The 21,148-nt window shown below is 40.2% G+C and overlaps 1 protein-coding gene and 1 pseudogene across 1 annotated transcript in view; one reads left to right on the top strand and one right to left on the bottom strand.

Annotated features, from left to right (window-relative positions):
• The window catches only part of ACOX2 (acyl-CoA oxidase 2), a 1,215,466-nt gene that overhangs the window by 756,559 nt on the left and 437,759 nt on the right, over positions 1-21,148 (top strand). The window lies entirely within an intron of this gene.
• The window catches only part of LOC122807781, a 26,426-nt pseudogene continuing 6,388 nt past the window's right edge, over positions 1,111-21,148 (bottom strand).

Below are 21,148 nucleotides of genomic sequence, written 5' to 3'. Positions count from 1 at the left end.
CCAGTGGAACAGTAAGACTAGTAGCCATGAATGACAAAAGTCTAGACCACCCCTTTACCTGGCATAGCAGTCAGAACCAATTCCATTAAGACAGTTGTCATCTGGCTTGTCCAGCCACCCCAATTAACTATGTCTAAAGCATGGCCACTTGAGGCCACCTCTTCCTATATGGTGGTTTAAAAAAGATTGTGAAATAAAGTGACAACCTCACTTCAAGTGGTTCCCATCTGCAATTTAGTTTGGATACACTTGTGTCCAGGTACTCCACAAAATCTAGAACCTAAGTGATTCTCATGAACTCCAACAGCTGGAATGGTAAACTGATTTGATTTGGTCTACACAATGGAAACTGAGAACTCCTGATCTGCAACTTCAATATGGGAGTCACCTTCTAAAGTAGGTACTGTATTGGAAAGATCCCACCTCTGCCTCATTTCAGACATAGCAAGTGCTGTCCCTATAGGTTCACAGGGAAATGGATTGCATGACTTTTCTGCTGACCATGTCAGTTACTAGTAGGAATATCATTCCTAATGAGAGCATACTCGTTCCACTAGCAATTAATGGAAGTTTAGTCCTACCAACTTATGGCTAGCCAATGTCACTTCAGTTGGCAAGTGTCCTGGTCGTAGGATGGTGGCTCCTAACTAGCTGAATTAAGAACTTCCTGCAACTGTCTTACAGCAGACACTTGCCAAAAATGAACACTGCAACAATGGAGTTTAGTGCAGAAGTAAAGAGGATGAAATAAAGACTTCATGTCAGCCAAGCCCCCCCTCCAAAGGCGCAGAGTAGTTTGTATGTGACCCAAGCAATGATGTACTGCATAGCTGAAGCCTTGGGTTTACAAACCCAGGACTCTGAACTTACACCCCATTAACTCCCAAGTTGACCCACCATCCTTCTGCACCTGAAATTTGCAAGTGTCCTCCCACCTCAAGCCCATTCCCAGTGCAGGAATGCAAGACAGGTATTACAAGTCAATTCTTTATTTCACTTTCAGGAATCCGAGTGATGCACAATTCCAGGAATCGGTGATGCACAACTATTCATTACAATGAATGAATGACACCACATTTGTTACCAGTCAATTAAACTGTTTTTGCAGTTTTAAATACCAAGTGATTTCTTCACAACAATATCTTTCATCTAAGGTAAGCTGCATTCTTCAAGTTTCTTTGCATATGGCACAGGGAGATCAGCATTTGTCACAAGGTAGACTGGGGAATCCAGATGGTTAAACACAGGTCCTGGAGAGAAAAAAAAACACTTAAACAAGTCTGTCAAGCAGAGCAGCCAAACAGTAGCTTAGGTTCTAACACCCCCATAAGAGTAGTTGCTGACTGTTCCTGGTGGTAATGGGAAGAATCTTTGTTAAATGCAGAATTGTATCCCATGCAATAGGGACCATGGCACAGAGAAACTACATTGCATCCAGTATTTTGCAAACGTACCATAAATATTCACTCAAGTATTATGTATTCTTACCTTCCATTATCTGGGCAGAGATTTCAGCTCCTACAACAAACTTTGGCCACCCACCTTCCACAGTCACAAGATGATTAGTCTTCACCACACTTTGTTCTATAGTTGTCATGTCAAGTGGCCTCATGCTGCGCAAGTTAATCACCTAAAGCCAAATATTTAAGTTCTACTAAAATGCCATTACTGCATAAACAAGCATGTTTACATAATCTAATCTTACCAACTTGCTCAGGCTCGATTCCCTCTCAGACATCACCAATACTCCTCAAGCAATCTAGTACAAACTATTGGTGCCACCAATGTTATAGGACACATCTTCTGAAGCACTTCCAGAAGCTAGAGGGACCTTGGGAGTAAAAGTCACTAATCCATTATAGTTCTTGCCATCTGATAGCAATTAGTAGTATCCCACATTCCAAGAGCAGTGCACTATTTGGTATACAATTAGATGATTTTAGCTACTTCTCCAGTTTTTTTTTCACACACCCATTTTCAGTGTCTTGAGGATGAAAACATTTTTGTCATAAAGTCAAAGTGGACAATAGGCCCATGACTTACCTCATATTCTATCCCCTCTTGTGCTAGGGAAGCAGCCGCTTCCAGGCATTTTCCAACCATTAGCGAGTGTGAAACCAGGGTAATGTGGCTTCCTAAAAGAAAGGGGAGGTGGCTTAGAGAGCTTCCAAGTTAACCTTCAGCAAATATTTTCCCCCTAGAAATACAAACCTTGCTTTTCTATTTTTGCTTTTCCAAATGGCACAACAAAGTCTTTAGATTGTGCTTCCTCTGACAGTTCGAATCCAACACCATACAGCATTTCATTTTCCAGAACGATTACTAAAAGAAATTGTATTATGTTACTGCCCATTTTGGCAAGAGAAAGCTAAAATATGGATAAAACAGTTGGAACCAAGATTTTAGCCTGTCTCCCATTTGTGATTCAGTAAGTAATCTTACCTGGATTTTCATCTCTAACAGCAGTCCTCTTGCATCCTCTGAGCTCCATGGACTCACTACCTTCAGACCAGGACAGTGACCATACCAAGCAGCATAACACTGGTTCAGACCAGGACAGTGACCATACCAAGCAGCATAACACTGAGAATGCTGGGCTGCAACACCATCTGAAGCTCCATTGATGCCCCTGAAGACTATTGGAATTGGAAGCATTCCTCCAGACATGTAGTAAGTCTTGACCCCAGAGTTTATAACGTGATCAATTGCTTGCATGGAAACGTTGAAGGACATAAATTCACAGATGGGCCTCAACCCAGCCTAGAAGAAAAGTAGTGCAAGTTAGAACTCTTGCAAAATGGCCTACTGTTAACCACTATTAGAAAAAAATGTAGACTACCAGCAACAAGTGGGAATGATCCAGCCATCCAGTTAACCTTTTTACTACTCCCCCCACACTGTTCCAATCTCTCCCTGTCTAAATCCTGACCATTAGAGCAGGAGTCAAGAGCTTGCTAGAAGTGCAATTGTATAGAACATTATTTCAGAGGTCCTGTGGAAGTGTAGCAGGAGAGAACCCATACCAAGACAAGGCCTCCTTTTAAATCTCCACACCAGTTGCCATTTGAGTGATATTTGTATCTGTTACATTGAACTCACTACTTTAAATACCAACTTCAGAAGCATTTCTTTGGTGGTTCCCTGCAGGGTAATGCTCACATTACATTAGCCCCAAGGTAATTGAAGGGATTGTTGTTGGGTCTAACCTACTTACCTCAAGCAATACTTACCATAGCAGCTCCAGCAGCCATTCCAGCAAAGCCAATCTAAAAAGAAACAAAAACAACATCAGAACTTTAGGTCAAGTTAGGAAAAGCTTGAAGCAAGACCACCAGTATGCATTACGTACTTCTGAAATAGGTGTGTATACTACTCTCTTGTTGCCATATTTCTTCCACAAACCTCTGCTGACCTAAAAGTGGAGAATTACAATTTAGCATTTGCAATTGACACATCTGTAAAATACCACCCATCTGTCCATTAAAATACCACCAATTCCTCTTTAGCATGAAGGAATTACCTTATAAACACCATCAAACTGGGCTACTTCCTCACCAAGCAAGAGTACTTTCTCATCTCTTTCCAACTCTTCGTCTAGTGCACAATTTGAAGCATCTCTTACTGTTAACTGCAAGAAAAGCAAATAAAAGTTAATCATGTTTTGCACAAGTCTTTTTGCTGTGGGTCACTGTGACTGTACTGTAAGCAAGCTATGCACCCCATAATTTCCATGACTTACAGGCTACAAAGCTTGAAAACTGCCTATACAGCTGAAACTGTGGCAGTATTATTCACATGCTAATCTTCAAACAGATGAATTAGTTACTAAGCAGACTGATGCAATACTGAATCTGCCCACCATGTTTTATGGTGGAACATACAGGATCTACAAAACTAATCTAATATGCAGCAACCCCCCACCTTATATATATATATAGATATATATATATACACACACACACACACACACACAGATTGGGACAGATTTAAATGTTGCTTCAATAAGCTTGAAAGCTGCTAGAACAGGTTTTGCATTAGTTTGCATTTTCTGAAGATGAGGGTTCAATTTTAGTCAGACATTGAGGAAACAGACCAAAATCTGGACAGTTGAGAAACTCAGTTTGACATGTATCTAGTTCCATGCAGCTAGAGAAATGCCTGCAATCTGTAGTATAGCTATTTTAGATTTATACTTACTTTTGAGAAATTGCATTCACATTTTTGAATACATTAGTTTTTCCCCATATTCATTTCCTCCGGAGGTTTTGGACCCCTGTACTTCCGTCAGTTGCATTTACAACACATATAGCTTCTTAAGCCTGAATAGCTTTAAAAGCATTCCCTTACTGAAATGGCTGGAGCTTGTCAGGTTTCTGCCTCTTGTAAAGGGTGTAGCCAGAAAATTCCATTTTGTGCACTACTCTACTGCCCATCAATCTACCTGGTGGTTGAAAATAAGAAGTTATGTACTCACCATAACATTCCATGTTTGTCCATCTTGCCGTTCATTCTTACAGTGATGGGTTCTGAGCCAATCCTCGGCTCCAACTCAGCCGAATACTTAGCTGAAAGTCTCAAACCTGGCTCGTGGCAAGAAGGTATCCCACAATGCAGTGGTGGGATTCCTCAAATCTTGTTTGCTGCTAATACTGAATATGTACATTATATACATATCTACAATATATACATATATCCAAGACTATACATACTGAAAGGAGAAACAAGCTGAGACAAAACTCCTGAAGTAGTAAAAAATCTACTAGGTCCACAGGGAGTCTTTGGTAGGTGGGGGGGGGGGTTGTAAGAATGAACGGTGAGATGAACAAACATGGAACATTATGGTGAGTACACTTTCTGTCCTATCTCGCCTTCATTCTTACAATGATTGACAGCGTCCCTAGCACCTTTTCCCTGGGTGGCTCATGGGAGTACACCTTTAAGTACAGTGGAACCAAAGGATGCCCTGTCCCTGGAGGCCAAATCCACTTTGTTTGTTTATCATTCAAATCCACTTTGTAACGAGTGATAAAAGTATGTGGAGTAAACCAAGTAGCTGCTGCACAAATATTATCCATGGGAATTCTGGCTTGAAAAGCAGATGATGTAGCCATTGCTCTAGTGGAATGAGCCTTCGTTTTGAAAGGTAATTCTTTGTGATTTGAGTTATAGATGAATGCAATACAATTTGAAAGCCAATTGGAAAGTAGTTTTTGAGGCAGAGGATCCTTTTTTATATCAGAGAAGGATACAAATAATTGGTCAGATTTTCTGAACTCTTTGGTTCTATACAAATAGAATTTGAGTTGTCTATGCAAGTCCATTTGATGTAATTTGTACTCTGCCTTGTTGCTATGATTAGGAAAGAACACTGGAAGTTCTATGGATTGGTTTATGTTGTTTATGTTGTTTGGAGAAGAGACTTTAGGTAGAAAGGATGGGTTTGTATGCAAGGATACCAAATCCTTATGAAAAATAAAATATGGTGGTTTAAAGGAAAACTCCACCCTAGAACTAAAAAAAATATGTTTTTTTCAGTCTATCTTTGTTTCCAGACCTATTTCAACACCTAAAAATCACTCTAAGTGCTTTATTTGTAATTTTAGCCTGTTTACCACAACATGGCTACCGATGGGGCTTAATACATTAATGTGATCTTCTTCTCCTTCAACCCTTTCTCTTTCCCATAAAGCATTTCAAGTCTTCTTTCTATGACTCATGCCAGACATAAGGAAGTAACTGTGAATTCCTATGCCATTGACATATAATGGGAAATCTGTGACTTACTGTCAGTTTATATTCCTTCTGTATTAGGACAGCTTCTTTTCTGTAGCTAATCACCCTCATTTATGTGTAGCTCAGAGCGTGCTTTACAGTATAATTTGAAGTTATCCTGCAGTAGAAAGAATTGTAGCTAAATTGGATGCCTTTGTTCTCAGTGTTCTTTTTTAGTCCAACATGAATTGACACTCCCCTCCTCCCACACTACTGCAGAGGTGTAAAAACTTGAAAGGAAGGGAGTGCTATTTCAATTGTCTTCCCCTCTGCCTGCAGAATCATTTAGTTATTTAATGTGTTTGGCAGCAGCAGAAAGATTTAAACAATTGCAATTTAATTTTCGCAAGCCAGTTTCAGATTATTTATGATTATTTCATTGTATTGATTTTTTTATTTCCCCCTATTTCTACAAGACATTATTATGTTAACTTATTTTTGCTTTCCAATCTCTTTGAGGAACATCTGTCTAGTCACATGCTGTTTCTGTAATTTCCTGACATTTGCATCATCTCCACATATTTTAAAGGCCTCCAAAACAGTAGTTTGCAAATCTGTGTCTATGATGCCGGCACAGTCAAAAAATGTACTTGCAATTCACTGTATTCTAGAGTCCATGCAGTGAATTTTTTTTTTCCGGGGGGGGGGGGGGTCCCGACTGAATATTTTGTACAAGTCTGCATCACTAGCATAATACAGATAATTGATGCATTTTTGGTTATCTAACAGTGTAGTACCTCGCAGGCGGTACTGCGCAGGTTAGGGCGTGTCCATATTGATTGGCATGTCAGCGCACATTTGAGTGACACTGAGCATTTCCCTGTTATGCCAGAATACTGTATTAACATTAACTGCAAACTTCAAACCACTATCTATAGTGACATCCAGGTTCTTAACTTGGTCAAAAGCTACAAAATTTGCTTTTAAACACTAATCTCATTCCTTGGATGTTCCAGAAGTTTATTATTATGTATGTTTTGCATTACGTGAATACTCCAGTTTTCTGCAAATTAGAGTACAGCAGATCCATAGCTCCTGTCTTTCTATTCCTACATTGATTGGAGATGCTGGCATGAATATGTTAAAAAGAAAGTACCCCATTTTGGAGCCATGTGGACCTCACAGATGAAAACTTATTGCATGTATTATTCTGCTTTGACAACTGAACAATAAAATTATCAAACCAAATGTAGTGGAAGTCGTGCAATTACCGAATGTTCGCTTGACTACAATCTCACCATGCAATTAGTAATGTAGCTGCCACAATCAATACCTTGTTGCACCTTACCGATTGCATATGACATAATCCAGCAGACAGTTGTTTTACTCTCTCAACTATCTTACTCTATTCTTTCAAAATCTCATGGAAGCTGCCTCTGAATAATCTAGTCATTTCTCTGTGTGCAGTGCTGTAAGATGACCATAAAGAAGCCAAATATTTATAAATATAATATATAGCCAAATAGTTGAGAATATATTTGTTTATTTAGTACTATTCACATATAGATAATTTGTATCAACGTTTGTTTGTTTGTGTCTTTCGGCTTTTCCCAGTTAGGGGTCGCCACAGCGGAACTCCGGTCCACTAATGATTGGTAGTTGATTTTTTCGTGCCGAGTTACCAGCCCTGACACACAACCTTCAATGAGGGTACGCCCATTCATGCATGTCTCCACACAGAAGACGCTCTAGCTGAGAATCGAACCGGACAGCGTCTTACTGTGAGGTGACAACGCTACCGCAGCACCACCACTGCGGGTATCGCACCAGAGTAACCGCTAATTTTATGTTTCACTTAACGTTATTTAAAAGGAATGCTCTGTTTACCATTCTCATGTCTTTTGCAATATATGTAGGTAAATAAACTTGGTTGTGGCATTAAAAATCTGTCCGGTGTTTGAATTTCATGTCTCTGCTTTTTTTGGTGTAATGTTTACTATGTGAAATGGACCGATCGCAAACAAAGGCTTTTTATTACTTTGTTTTTGTGTTTTATACATTCCGATGCCAATGAAATGCTTTCTCATGCCTTTTGCAATATATGTAGGTATTTGTTTTACCATTATGTGGCCTTTTGAACTATATGTAGGTATTTTTCTTTAAATAAACTTGGTTGTGACATTAAAAATCTGTCCGGTGTTTGAATTTCATGTCTCTGCCTTTTTTGGTTTAATGCTTAATATGTGAAAATGACCGATCGCAATCAAAGGCTTTGTTTTTGTGTTTTATACATTCGGATGCCAATAAAATGCTTTTTACTGTTTTGTTTTATTAATCCGGTGTAAGCTACATGACAGCTAATTACTATTAACGTAGCTAGGTAAGTTGTGGGCGTTTAGGGACGGGGTTTGCTACTGCGCATCCTGCGAGGTACTACACTGTTAGATAACCGCATTTTCAGAGCTTAATATGATCTTCTCTAATTCAGCTGAAACTGTTTATCAAACCTCCATTCCTGTATCCGGATTAGTAAATTTGTTTTGATGCACTCCCTGTCTTTGTGCACATTTACAGTCCTACTGCTAAACTGGTCATATATTGAGTTAATTGGCAGCCGACATTACTCACCCAAACACAGTGCTTCACATTTGTCACAATACTACTTTTGCTTGGGACTCTTTAAAACAAAAGAGACATGTGCAGTTTCCACAAAACACCACGTAGCAGGGTTCACACCCTTCAGTAAATTAAGGATTGCAGCATCCAATTTGCAGTTGTATTAACTAAACCTGTCAAGTCAGGCAGTAAGCACACAGGAGTAAAATGCTACTATCAGTGTCATGAGTACAGAAAGACAATTTTGCATCCATAACTTTCCTGTCTACCTTATTACAAGTCACTGTACCAGGCAGTGCTGTGTGGCCTTTTGAGGACATTGCACATCTTACTCCAAGTTCTCCTAAATATTGCCGCCAGAGAACAACAAGCATAATTCATCGCACTCCTCTTCGTGTAAACGTGTGTAGGCCCTGTAACTTACTTCATATCTTAATACATGCATCACATCACGCAAACCCCCCTGCCATCACCTTTGTGACAGCTGCATCATCTAACGCTGTCTTACACTGTGCATCAGACTTTAGTACATGGTCACACAAGTTACAATGTGTCAAGGTTACCAGCCATCGTCTTCTGCACAGGTGACAGGGATCACAGTACACAATGGCTTGGACTATAAACACTGTTAGGAGGGCATAACTGCTACACAGGATTTTGAACATTGTGATGCCTGTGTCATGTCACCACACACTTACTAATCAGGCTCATGTCTAACAATTAATGGCTTCACAGTCATTGTGCAAGAGTGCCTATGGAAATGGGTTCCTGCTAGTGACATATGCTCAATTTTTTTTGGGTTACAGTACATACTTCATACATACACACTGTGTTTGCAGAGTCTGATTCCTTTCTTTGCCTCTGTCCATGGCCTTATGAAATTCAGTAACCTAGAGTAATGAACATACTCGCTTTAATAGTAAAGTCTTTCAAATAAAAATAATTATGCTACTACATATATGAAATTGTCCTGCACACATATAAAATTAATAATCCCACCGTGCTTGACCAGCACTCTACATATCCTATGGGTGTGCCTGCATTCAGTGTGGCAAATTTCGGTTTCAAGATTTTCAATGCCATTAACTGTGTGCAGGAAGGTTTGCTACTAAGACATAGTAATTCATCTACAGCATGTCCACTAATTAGTAGCATTGACCACCCACTGCTTCTCATTTTTGTGTTACAAGCAGTGTGTCCACCAGTCCCCTTCTCTAAGGACGAACATTCTTAATAATCTCACACTGCCATGACTTCAAGTCACCAGACCATAACCACTGCCTTTTCCTTCCCTTACAACATCCAACATAACTGAGTGTCATGGCCACCCTCACGTCAAGTCACCAGACAATGACTATTGTAACTGTTAAGTGTTTCTATTACACCGCCACTGAACCCTCCAACTCCCTCACCTTTGCAAATGCATCATGCAACAGGCACAGTTTCAACAACCATACCTGTCATGGGTCACAGTCTCAATGTCCATCATCCTAGGTAAAGCATGCCTCTCCAGTGTTCCTGTCCAGTGATGTGCAGTGAGCTGATACCTGTACCACCTGTATACATAAGTGTGTGTGTAGACCACCATTCACCATCAGGCACTTAACCAGCTGGCAATAATGGTTGTGCTATCGACAACAGTCATGGCATACAAATAACTGAGCCAAATTATTTTGTAGTCAATTATATTTATGCTGGGATCAGTACCAAGACTTGGTCAGTAATTGTGCAACACATGCCATGTAGTAATGAGTTATTCATAGGGTCAATGCACTAACCTTGGTACATATTGTTCTTCACCCCTCAACTTGCACCACAGCTTTCATTGCCCCCACCACATTAGCCATGAGAACTGAGACAGACCAAAGAATACATTCAGTGTTATTCTGGTTGAACCTATGTCACATTGCTGTGCATGGAACAATGGACTGAAGACTTGTGTCACTATAGACAAGCACATACATTAACCAGTCAAACCACACTTTCTTGCATGCTTTGCAAGCACATTTATTTACAAACCAGGATATTTGTGGATCTTCGTTTTTGCAAACAGTACAGACTCTCTCAAATCACATATAAATATATTGAGTCCACTATCACTAAGGTGTACACGGACATACCGGAATAACTGGGAGCCTAGAATTTATGGATGTATGGTGAATCACAGATCCTTTGCACAGCTGCATCTGTACCTTGTACCTTGTGCATTGGAGGCGAATACCTTAACTACTGTGCTAAATGGTTGAAAGCCTTGGAAATCATGCCAGCCATGCAAAGCTACAATGCCTTCCATACATTCAAACCACCAAATGAGCAAGAAAGAGCCAAAGGAGGAGATGTATCCATCTCCATAAAGAATAAGTACACCTCAAGACTAGTCAAACAGTATGATTCTCTTGAGTTACTCCATGTACAACTAGCCATAGGCAAAACCCCTACCACATAATCGCTAGTTATAAGTCCCCCACCATGCACCAGGAAAAATGTACCATGTACCCGGACTCACTGGAGTCACTCAGCATGCAGCCCAATACCTTACTCATGAGTGATTTTAACTATCCTGTCATTGACTAGTGAACATATGACCACGAAAATGTAGGCTCAGAGGTTCTTGGACTTTGTCAATGCAAATGCTCTGGAACAGCTGGTCGGCACACCCACTAGGGGATCAAATATCTTGGACATAGTACTCATTAACATGGGGGAGTATTGCACTACCCCATATATAATGTCCTCTTTGGTAAGACTGGACCACAAAATGGCCTCCTTTGAAATATGTATAAGGCCAGATACCATATCAAACTCAAAAACACTAAAGAAATTCTCCAAGACAAATCATTTCCAACTAAATGATGGCATAAGAAATTTCAAAGTTCGCCCAAACCCTAAAAACACAGAATGCTATGCAGAGGTGTACACCAGTTCCCTGTATAGCCACTTAAGCAGTTGTATAGAATCAACTGTACCAGACTGGATTAAACGCGGGTCTTGCCGGAAATACAAGCCACCCTGGTGGACCCGAGGTATAAATAGGCTATACAACAGAAAAATAATACGCAAAAATAAGCAAGAACAGGCTCAGCAGAAGAAGAAGAAATCACTCACTAGTCTAAACAAACAAATCAGAGATCTGGTCACGTCCTCAAAAGCAAATTATGAAAAAATAACCTTCTTAGCCAAGGAAAATCACAAAGCATTTTTAACTACGTCCGAAATCTTCCATTTTACCCATACCTGTGCATTTTTACTTCCTGATTTACAGATTAGCCAATGGCTATCAAATGCTTCTGGTCTTTCTCAGCAAAAGAATTCAGTGATTCTCATGGGGAGAATAACTCTCAGGACTACTGCAATTGTACACAAGTATGTACAACCGTAACCAGTGCATGTCCTTTTCATCTTCATCCAAAAAAGTCCCAGTCATGACTTAAGGTTGCCAGAAATTTTTGAATGTCATTTTAAATGATTTGACATGCTGATGGCAAGTCAGCATGGGAAAGTCTTGGGCCAGCTGTGGGGCTAGTGAAATATTGCTTTTTTTTTACTCTATATTACCACTTTTTAACGTGGGAGGAAAGAGGTTTGTCTCCCACCACAGACATCTATTATAAAAGCATCACTAGCAACACTTTAAGGAATTCTCCTTTTACTTTATACCCATGGCACTTTGGTAACACATATACATACATTTTATATATATATATATATATATATATATATATATATATATATATATATATATATATATATAAACGGTCTAGTGAGAGTGACAGCAGCACGGTATGCTAAAGGCCTGGGTTTGAGTTCCAAATGAGAGCTACTTTTGTCTTGTCACTTATATAATTCTAATAGTGCCTAAGCAGTGGGCTTTATCTGTGTGTGTGTGTGTGTGTGTGTGTGTGTGTGTGTGTGTGTGTGTGTGTGTGTGTGTGTGTGTGTGTGTGTGTGTGTGTGAGTGTGTGTGTGTGTGTGTGTGTGTGTGTGTAATACCGAGACAAAAGTATTCATGATACCTTCAGCATCCAGAGAGAGTGAGATATACAAAGATGTGCCAAAACACATTTCATGAAGTGTTTGCAAAACCAAAATGTGTACAGGAATTGACAGTATAAAGTCATCTGATGAGGAGATTCATTGCATAGGCATCAGCTATGTACGTCATAGAAGAAGGTTTGCCCTCAGAGTTCTCCAGATGTTGAAGAGTTCTTAAAAAGCCAGCTAAATACACTGCTAGTTCAGGAAATGAAAGATTTATATTACTAAAATATAAGTAATAAAATTAATCTGACATGCATATGTGTTTGAAATAAACTGATTCATTATGATTGTTTTAACCTGCCACTGTTTAAATAATGCTGCACTGCTGAAGAAAGATATTAAAGTACTATTTGTTCACACACACACACACACACATGTGTGCATGTGCTTACACACACACACACACACACACACACACACACACACACACACACACACACACACACACACATATATACACACACTGAAGTTTTGAACTAAATAATGATCATAGAACAAGCAATCAAAAATAGTGCTTATATATATCTCAGATACAATGCTGCCATATATGCCTTAAACACTGAACACAAACACACTCAAATTTAAGCCATCTCCCTCCACCACACACACACACACACACACACACACACACACACACACACACACACACACACACTCTCATACAAAATAGTCTCTAGCCCTAAAACACAGCATTACACACACCACAAAAACACTAATACCTGAAACATTTTTTCCAGGTGGTACGCTCTACTGTAACTTTATCCGAGAATGCAGTGCAGTGCTGAAAGGATATATTCCCAATCCCCAGTGCAGCACAAATGCAAACAAAGTAATGGAGCCATTCAATTGTTTGATCATCAATGACAAAGTTTTGTTACATTGCACCTTCAGTCGATCATACGCAATGTAAATAAGTTATACGAACTAATAATCTCTCCTTTGACAATCATATTGCCAAAGTAGTTAGGAAATCCTTCTATGTGGCCCATCTAATTACTAAAGGGTTCGCATCTAGAAATAAAGAGGTTATAGTGCCCCTCTACTTGTTACTCATCAGACCCATCATAGAGTACAATGCCCCATTTGGGATGTACCTCACAAGACACTTGGAAGGAATGATTTACATTGCTTTATGCCAATCATGTAACACTTTTTTATGTTGGAAAGAAAACAGGAAAACTTAGGAAGTATATTTTAGAACATCAATATGATATCAAAATAAAAGTTTTACATCATGCTTTTTATAAACTTGTAATTTTTATGAACACAATGTTTTACAACAACTACTGTAGATTCAAGATTTAGGGATTATAAAACTTTGAACAAAAATGTGTTCTGTGGCAATTTCATTTATAGGCAGCTAAAACACCTGAATCGAACGAAATGATTAATATAAGGTGATTTTTTTGAAAAATAGGTTTTTAAAAACTATTTTATTAAATGGTTTTAAATTGCAGAGGTATTTTATTACAAAAGGTTTTAGATATTTATGCATTTTCATGAATGTGCAATTTGTTTGTCAGCTGACTTTTTAATTTTATATCATGTGATGCATTTATATACTATAGAAGTATTAAGTTATTCAGTGTTTTATTCATTCTGATGAAGTCTTTTATTGTGGATGAAAGCAATAAATACATTGTATATCACCATTTTTTGGTGTTTTTTTCTTCAATATTTTGAGAAGGCTTGGGTTCATTTCCTAAATTATGTTTTTAAATATTTGGTGGCACCTTTTGTCTTACTAAGTGTCCCATGCGTATGTTATATGGCCTTCTTTCTTGTATACTATTGCTCACTCTGAATATTTATATAGTTATTTGACACTTGTTTACTGGGATAGTCTGACTGGGTCTACAGAACCTGTTTTCAGTGGAGGCCTGGGGAGAAAAGCTCCAGATACTGTAGGATACAAAACATTACAGGCTACATATGAAATAGTATACAAAAATAAATAAGCAAATAAATAAAAACAGTTAAAGACTTATATTGTGTTACAAGCTATACTACACATCTATAAATAAACGTATAAAAAATCTTTATTTTCTATTTATAAAAACTCACAATTGAAGGCGTATTTTGTGTTGCAAGACATACTACACATGTATGCAGTAATAGACATTTTAACAACATATTGATGGCATATGATGCACAGTGGTGCAGCGGTAGCATTGTTGCCTCACAGAAAAAGGTTCTCCCGTTCGATTCTCAGCTGGAATGCGGGAGTGCCTTCTGTGTGGAGTCTGCATGTCCTCCCCGTGGTTGGGTGGGCATCCGAAAGACATGCATAAATGGGCGTGCCTTAGTTGAAGGTTGAACGTCGAGCTGGCACCTCGGCGTTTGTGAAAATCTACTGCAAATCATTAGCGGTCCAGAGTTCCGCTGTGGCGACTCCTAACTGGGAAAAGCCGAAAGACAACAACATTGATGGCATATGAGTAGAGAAAATGGGGAAAAATATTATGTAGTAGTACTACAATTTGAGTCTACTGTACTAAGTGTAAGACAATCTTGTGTAACTGGGGGAATTACTAAAGTTATTTTGTGGGGTCATGAGGACAGTCGCCTGACAGTAGGCTGTTGTAGTACATGAATAAATGTTGCTTCAAGTTAGGAAAACAGTAGATGCACAGTTAATAATGTAGGGAAATCCTGAGACAGTTATTAAACTTGAGGCATTACAGACTGAGCAGTAGCTTAGGGAGATGGTATAGAAGACAGAAGGTATTTAGAGTGACATTGGATATTGCAGACTGTGCAGGATTGAGATGAAACAGAAGGAGAAGAGGATGGTGCTAGTTTGGAAGCAGAGGAAGAGGTGAGCTTTAGGCTAGATTTATACAGGTGCAGAGCCATGTATTTATGAGATGCTTTTTTAAAGAGGCTTTAATATAAAGTATAAAAATATAAAGTTGTCAAGGCTGGCAGTTCATCTCATGACAAACCTCTTATCTCATACTTAGACAAATGTTTCACTGTCTAGCAATGCATCAATACCCAGTATAACAGAATGTTAAATATTTTGATGATACAGTGCAACACAGACCCATCACTGAGCTATGATCAGTGTGCCAAGAATGGTGTTGAAAATAAGACACACGTTCTGCATGCACTGCTTGAAATAATCTCATTAGAACCATATAGCTCAGACTAGAAAAGGCAATTCTTGCCCGTTGTGATTAATGAACAAGTTAGCCATAAAGAAGCTGGAACTCGTTTTTGGCCAATTTACATGTTTCCTGATTTGCAGGTACTACTGAGATGTACAGATCATGGCTGACCTGCACAACACAGTAGTAACCTGTTGCTTATGTAGGCAGTGGAATCTCCCTCCAGTCACTCTCTCACACATGTTCACAAGCATGTACTCACACACACACACACACACACACACACACACACACACACACACACACACACACACACACACACACACACACACACACACACACACACACACACACACACACACACACGCACACACACACACACACACACACACACACACACACACACACACACACACACATACACACACACACACACACACTAAAGTTCCCTTACCTTTCCCTACACTCACGTGGTCTCCCCACACACACCATAATGCTTTAGTGCCAATACAGCACATCTGACTTAGGTTCTGGTGGTCTGTTGTATCCCCCCACCCTCTAATTCCTGATCTCAGTGCTGTTTTGGCACATAAAGAGTCAGCCCTGGTAGTCTAGCTATTCTCCCCACCCCGTACTATCACTGGTGCCATTAAATCTGTTTGCTTTTTAATAAAAATAGTTAAAAACAAATTGTGTGCATATATAATGGGGCAGTGTTTTTAAAATGGACAAGAAAAGGGAAGCAAGTCCACTCAATTAATCTTCAAAAAATTAACTGCAGATCAGACCAGATGTATATTGGTTGAGCTGTTTACCTCATGTCAGTCATTTCTGAAGTTCTGCTGAGTGGGTACTTTCTAACAAAAAATGTACGAACCCGTCTTTTGGAAAAGAATGAACTATTTTAGTTCTTTAGAAAAACACAAGTGTAGTTTACAAAAGATACTTTGTAAGTCTTAACATGATTGAGGAACTTCATCTCCATTTCTCCCAGACTTAAAATTGAAGGTGCAGAACTGAATGCATTTGTCTGACACTATTTTTTGCATCTAAAGCCACAAAGCTTGCAATCAACCAAGCGATCACCAACCAAGAGATGCAGACTGGTACTGGGATGCAGAATGTTTTACTAATGGCAGGCCAAACAAATAATTATTAAGGGTAGTCAACAACTTTTCTGAAGTCCAAAGCAGACTTTTGAGACATAAAACGTTTTGGGGCCGTGAGTGAAGGATTCCACGACCCACTCTGCACCTCATGGTTGGGGATCACACAGGGAAGTAGCAGAGGAAACAGCAATTAGGATGAATTACAACACCAATAGATAACACAGATCACAGCAGACATGAAAATTATGAGGGGCTGCTGCTGCTGCCAGCGAGTAGATGAATCGCAGACTTGCATCTCTCCTCTCTGATATGCACAGGCAACCACACAAACCAACGGACTCATCTGCCTTCACACACACAGCATTCACTCACACACAGACAGCAGCACACACATTAACAATGCATTCCATTTACTTGGATGCATTTCTGTTTTACGGAGGGAAAAACACTGGCTGAATGGGTATCCCGATTACTGGATCTGCATGCTCACACAATCACACACGCAAACAAAGTCTGTTCAGCATTTACGCGCGAGCACACACACACATGCATTGCTCATTCACTCTCAACTTTGCAGTCAGCACTTTCATACTTAATACATTCAGGCACGCATTCACTCACACACATGCAGGCAAAAACAACACGAGATGAGAAAAAAAAAGCACGGACACGGAGTTACTACACAAAGAATAGGAAAAAAACAGTTCTATTTTTTACATACATTTGAGTGCATAATTCTATGTGGGCAGGATGAAGAACTGAGCAAACGTACCAAAAAATAGTAGTTCTCCATCCAGGAACATTGGTTGCAGCCACACACAAGGAATTACTTGCTCCCGTCAAGTTTTTTTTCTGGAAGGAAACAGAGGTCGTAAAAGAGTTAACCAACAAGCTGATAATGGGCTGGCTGGCAAAAATGTCTACGTCACAGTGTGGGAGGATTTGCTCTACAGGGAACTACTGATTTGACTGTGTCGAAGATACATCACGAAGGGGGAGACAATTTGGAAATGAAAGGATGCGATACTGATGAACGGGGGATGGGCTTTCCTGCCCTATGCTACGGAAAGGAAGATATGTGGAATTAATAAGTGTGTTTGTGCATTGTCATCACTGTAGATGGCTGGGGTGAGTTCACAGGGATAGAGCATGACTCATGGTTGAGCTAAAATGTGTGTAAGCCTGGAGTTTTCCTTTAATAGAAAGAGCTTGCAATTCTGACACCCTTCTAGCAGAAGTTATAGCCACTAGAAACAAGGTCTCCCAGGAAAGGAACTTGAGGTCTGAAGATGAAGAGGGCTTGAAGGGAGGCAACGTGAGACACAAAACAATTTAGATCACAAGGAGAAAGGGGTTCCTTAAAGGGAGGTCTTAAGGAAGCACCTTTTAAGAAGGCTCTATGCAACCTATATGACATTAAGTTGGAGGTAGAATCACCAATATGAAAATTTGAAATTGCAGCAAGTTGAACCTTTATGGTTGCTGCAGCTGAGCCTTGTTGAAACAGTTCTGCCAAAAATTCCAAAATACAATGAATAGGTGCAGAGACAGGATCAATTTTCCTATCTTGAGCCCAAAGGGAAAACCTCTTCCATTTACTAGAATACAGCTTTCTAGTGGAAGCTTTGTGCGAAGACATTAATATGTCTAACCATAGGAGTGAAATAGTGAAGCTTGACTAAATTGGGAAGTGGAGCAGTCAATCTGTCAGTTTTAGGGTGTGTAGAGAAGGATGAAGCTCTCCTGACAGAGTCAGCAGGTCTGGCACTGGGTCTAGAATCCAAGGCTTCTCCTGAAGATGAGGCCAAAGGAAGGGGAACCAAACTTGGTGAGGCCAGTAAGGAGCAAAGAGGATTATCCTGCTTCCCCAAGCATTGTGCTTTCTGAATTATTCTGGGTATGAGAGAAAACAGAGGAAAGGCATATAGAAGTCCCGAGGGCCAATTGTGAGCAAGAGCATCTCAGTGTCTCCCCCAGAGGGGGATTAGGGTAAAGTAGTTGCTGCACTTGGCATTCATGGGAGTGGCAAAGAGATCACAGCAAGGCTGTCCCTATGTTTGGAAAATCATTTCCACTACATTGTGATTGAGAGACCACTCGTGAGTCATTAGGATTGCTCTGCTCAGCTTGTCCTCCATCATGTTGGACTTTCCCGGAATGTGCGTTGCGATTAGAAAGCATTGGGAAGAAACTGCCCATTGCCATACTCCTAGGGCTTTGACAAAGTGGGTAAGATTTGGTTCCCCCCTGCTTGTTTATGTACCAAACCATAAACATTGCCTGACTGTATTGCAATTGTCCCTAGAGGGAGAGTTGTCTCATCTCTAGGACGTTTATATGCAAGTGAGCCTCATGTTCTTTCCATGTACCTTGGACTGTTCCCAGATAATGCCCTCCATGGTGTTCCCAGATAATGCCCCCCACCCTATCTGGGAAGCATCCGGGGTCACTGTAGCTATTGGTTGAAGTGGAACAAAGGGTCTGCCCATTGTCACATGAATGGAGTGAATAAGTCCTTCTTTCAAAATTCCATTATTCTAATCAGATGAGACATTGGAAGCTCTTGAAGTGACCATTGGGAGAATAGCCATTGAAGGATCCTCATGTGCATTCTAGCAAGAGGGGCCAGTGTAATTGTGGAGACCATTGTTCCTAATACCTTAGAATTATCTTTGCTTTCACTTTGTTATTGGGAAGAAGGTGAAGTATCTGCTGTCTGAGTGCTATAACTCTTTCTGTTGGAAGACATGCTACCATAGATGAAGTATCTAGATCTGCACCTATGAATGTAATATGTTGACAAGGCAGATTTTTGAAAATTTACTGTAATGCTCAGCTGATTGCATATGTCCAAAGTTAGGTCCCTGGCTTGTAGAAGTAGATGCTCAGTGGTGGTAGATTGGAGCCAGTTGTCTAGGTAGGAAAACACGTGGAATCCTAGATGTCTCAAATGAGCCGTACTACTGCCATACCTTTGGTGAACACTGGGGGCTGTAGTGAGACCAAAGGGCAGTGCTCTGTACTGGTAATGGCTGGCTCCCAATCGGAAGCACAAGTACCTTCTTGATGTCGTGTCCAGTTTTATGTGGTAGTAAGCATCTTGAAGGTCTATTGAGCACATCCAGTGTCTTTCCCTAAAAAGGGAAGTATAGACTGCAGTGTCACCATTCAGAACTTTGACTTCTTGACAGATTTGTTTAACTTTAACTTGCTTAGGTCTAATATGGGCCTCCAGTCTTGTTCTTTTTGGTACCAAAAAGAATCTTAAGTTAGAATCCAATTTGGTCTGCGGGGATTTCTTGGATGACTCTTGTGGAGCAACTTTTGAATCTCTATAGTTGCTTGTTCCTTTAGATTGGGTGGAACATCTGGGATTGTTTTGGTCTGTGGAACAGGTTTGGAAAAAGGGATGGAGTATCCTCTGGATATTATATTAAGTACCCATTTGTCATTTGTGAAAATTTTGCCAGGCTTCTGGGTACATTGATAAACGTCCCCCAACTGCCTCCAGAGTAGAGCAGTCAAGCCTCCTTTCATGAATCTCTGGGATCGTTTGAAGCACATCTTTCTGCTCTTCTAACCTTTAGGGTAAGGTCTTGAAGGTACAAAGAAACACACTCCAACAGCAGAGATAGTTTTTCCTTCCTGCTCGCACTGGGTTAGAGTGTCTTTTACTTTGGGTACAAAGAGTGAAGAACCATCAAAAGGGGCATTAGTAAAGGTAGACCTAAAGGGCTCTGCAAAATTGCACAAGTGCATCCAGAAGTGTCTCCTAAGGGAAACTCCAGAACCCGCTGCCCTGCTCGCTCCATCTTCTGTGTATGATACGAGCCTCATGGAGGAGTTGACAATGGAATTTAAGGTGGATAGCTGGGAGGAGACCTTCTCATTCACCCCGCAGCTAATGAACCCTGTAGAGTATCTCCCAACTCTTTCAGGAGATCTTTGTAGCCTTGTAAAATGGGATAAGTAGTTCAGCGATCACAGTGAGAAAGTCACTGAAGAAAAATCACTGAAGAAAAGATACGCTTCCTGTATCTGTCTATCATTCAAGAGTCTTTATTTGGAGGATGAACAGATGAGGAAGTCTCTGCAAGTTCCTTCTTGGTGGCTACTGCCACCACTATAGCATCTACAGGTACTCCCTTTTCTGGAAATTCCTTGCCCAAAGGAGCTGATTTGTTTGGCCTATGAGGGTCTGATTCCGTAGTGTTGGGTGACTCCCACGCCTTTTGACTAATCAGGTCAATTAGTTCATCAAAAGGAGGAGACATCCAGGAGGCTGAAAGTTGATACCCAAAAGTCTTCAGGTGCACTGACTCCTTAATCAGAAGGGGTGGTGGTCTACCAGCCACCTCTTTGCTTAAGGATCTCTAGAATATCTGCAAATAAGATATTGTCAGAGGACAGTGGGGACCCTTCCGACTCATAGAGGTCAGTATCTAAAGTGATGGACTCATTTGCTTCCTCTTGCAGGTTCTCTTCCAAGGTGACTCCTCAGAAGGATATTCTGGAGAGGCTTCGGATAAGAGGGTTTCGCCCAATGGGAGATCCTGAGTCGCT

This window comes from Protopterus annectens, chromosome 7.part1 (assembly GCF_019279795.1).
Source record: "Protopterus annectens isolate FY-2018-M chromosome 7.part1, PAN1.0, whole genome shotgun sequence".
Lineage (NCBI taxonomy): Eukaryota > Metazoa > Chordata > Ceratodontiformes > Protopteridae > Protopterus > Protopterus annectens.
Note: the sequence above shows the minus strand (reverse complement) of the source record. Positions and strands in the feature narration are given on the sequence as shown.